The sequence below is a fragment of the Colletes latitarsis genome, unplaced genomic scaffold, assembly GCF_051014445.1.
Source record: "Colletes latitarsis isolate SP2378_abdomen unplaced genomic scaffold, iyColLati1 scaffold0040, whole genome shotgun sequence".
NCBI lineage: Eukaryota > Metazoa > Arthropoda > Insecta > Hymenoptera > Colletidae > Colletes > Colletes latitarsis.
Window position 1 is genome coordinate 330,001 of NW_027488390.1, and position 2,500 is coordinate 332,500.

Here is a 2,500-nt window from a genome sequence, read left to right on the forward strand (position 1 = left end):
GCATCGATTTCATCGAGCAACCGATGGACGCTGCCGCGTTCGTTCGTAAATGAATGTTATACATACTCACGGATAGCCTGAGGCGAATAATCGCAAACGACGACGCGTCGATTGTGCGGCCATCGTTGCTCGCGCGACTAACGACGATCAGCCGAGACGGCTGTAGTTTATCGCATCGATTTCATCGAGCAACCGATGGACGCTGCCGCGTTCGTTCGTAAATGAATGTTATACATACTCACGGATAGCCTGAGGCGAATGATCGCAAACGACGACGCGTCGATTTTGCGGCCATCGTTGCTCGCGCGACTAACGACGACCAGCCGAAACGGCTGTAGTTTATCGCATCGATTTCATCGAGCAACCGGTGGACGCTGCCGCGTTCGTTCGTAAATGAATAATATACATACTCATGGCTAACTTGAGGCGAATAATCGCAAACGACGACGCGTCGATTTTGCGGCCATCGTTGCTCGCGCGACTAACGACGACCAGCCGAAACGGCTGTAGTTTATCGCATCGATTTCATCGAGCAACCGGTGGACGCTGCCGCGTTCGTTCGTAAATGAATAATATACATACTCATGGCTAACTTGAGGCGAATAATCGCAAACGACGACGCGTCGATTTTGCGGCCATCGTTGCTCGCGCGACTAACGACGACCAGCCGAAACGGCTGTAGTTTATCGCATCGATTTCATCGAGCAACCGATGGACGCTGCCGCGTTCGTTCGTAAATGAATAATATACATACTCATGGCTAACTTGAGGCGAATAATCGCAAACGACGACGCGTCGATTTTGCGGCCATCGTTGCTCGCGCGACTAACGACGACCAGCCGAAACGGCTGTAGTTTATCGCATCGATTTCATCGAGCAACCGATGGACGCTGCCGCGTTCGTTCGTAAATGAATGTTATACATACTCATGGCTAACTTGAGGCGAATAATCGCAAACGACGACGCGTCGATTTTGCGGCCATCGTTGCTCGCGCGACTAACGACGACCAGCCGAAACGGCTGTAGTTTATCGCATCGATTTCATCGAGCAACCGATGGACGCTGCCGCGTTCGTTCGTAAATGAATAATATACATACTCATGGCTAACGTGAGGCGAATAATCGCAAACGACGACGCGTCGATTGTGCGGCCATCCGTTGCTCGCGCGACTAACGACGACCAGCCGAGAAGGCTGTAGTTTATCGCATCGATTTCATCGAGCAACCGATGGGCGCTGCCGCGTGCGTTCGCCCGATTGCGCGTGAAGTTACTGTTCGGAACCAAGAATATACGGGTGTATTATACCCGTTGGTCGCAGCCACGCGCAAAGGCTTTTGAATGTACTGTACGCCCGGCCGTCGAACGATGGTTTTCCGTCATTCAGGAAACAAAAAGAAACTTTTGTCGTCGATATGGCGCGTTCAATCCTCCGTCGATACGCTGGTCGGAGGTGCGAACATCGAATATTTTTAAAGCAAAGAACAAGGAGCATTTTTAAATACAAAGAGAAAAATTGTAAATTGTATATGATTACCCTGAACGGTGGATCACTTGGCTCGTGGGTCGATGAAGAACGCAGCTAATTGCGCGTCAACGTGTGAACTGCAGGACACATGAACATCGACATTTCGAACGCACATTGCGGTCCACGGATAAAATTCCTGGACCACGCCTGGCTGAGGGTCGTTCACTTGTCCTAAAACTGCTTGCGTTGTTCTCAGATTCCCTAACCCCGCCGTCGTTTACCTCTCCTTTCGGGGAGATGGCGAAGAACGTTTCGGAGCCGGGTCGATGAAGAGAAAGGTATCAACGTACGAGCGAGAATTTGGGTATTTCGTTGGCGTTTGTCGCTGGACGTACGAAAAAGAATAAATATTATATATTATTGGCAAGTTTGCGCACCCCTTGCGTGGTGAGGCAGAGATCAGTCTGGACTCGCGCGAGTGTTTTACGGCGTCGTGCGTCGTGTTGTCTGGAGTATCATCACGACCGCCCGTTAAAGCACCGCTCCTACGATTTCTGACTTTGACGGCACTAAAAACCACCGTGGGGCGCAAATCGCGTTTCGTACAAATCTAATGATTACCGGCGCTCCCGACGTTGCCCGAAGTTAATAATTTATGCAAAGGAAAGAGAAAATAAAGCGTATACTAGTTTTGGAGCATAACAAAAAGGACACTGGAAAGAAATTTGACCAAACACTGATAATTATGATATGTAATATATGCCCTACCACGTGAAATTTGTGGTATCCGTCGGTCGTCGTCTTCCTCTCTGTTCGTTCGTACAGCCCCAGGGAAAAATGATAATTTATCAAACGAATCGGACGATCATCCTCTATGGAGAGGCTCGAACGAACACGACGAGAAGCGCGATACGAACGGAACCCAAAAGAAGGGATATACTCTGAGAAGTTGGTCGCCCCATGTCTCTCTTTGTTACGAATATGTATATCGATTGCGAGACCGCGCGTTTAGCCGGTCGTCCAGTCCACGAATG

At 49.7% G+C, this 2,500-nt stretch overlaps 1 non-coding gene across 1 annotated transcript; it reads left to right on the forward strand.

The window, feature by feature from the left end:
- The first annotated feature begins 1,532 nt into the window (after window positions 1-1,532).
- LOC143350804 (5.8S ribosomal RNA) lies at window positions 1,533-1,687 on the forward strand. Its single transcript, XR_013081264.1, has one exon. It is a non-coding gene; the product is annotated as a 5.8S ribosomal RNA (ribosomal RNA).
- Window positions 1,688-2,500: the final 813 nt, after the last annotated feature.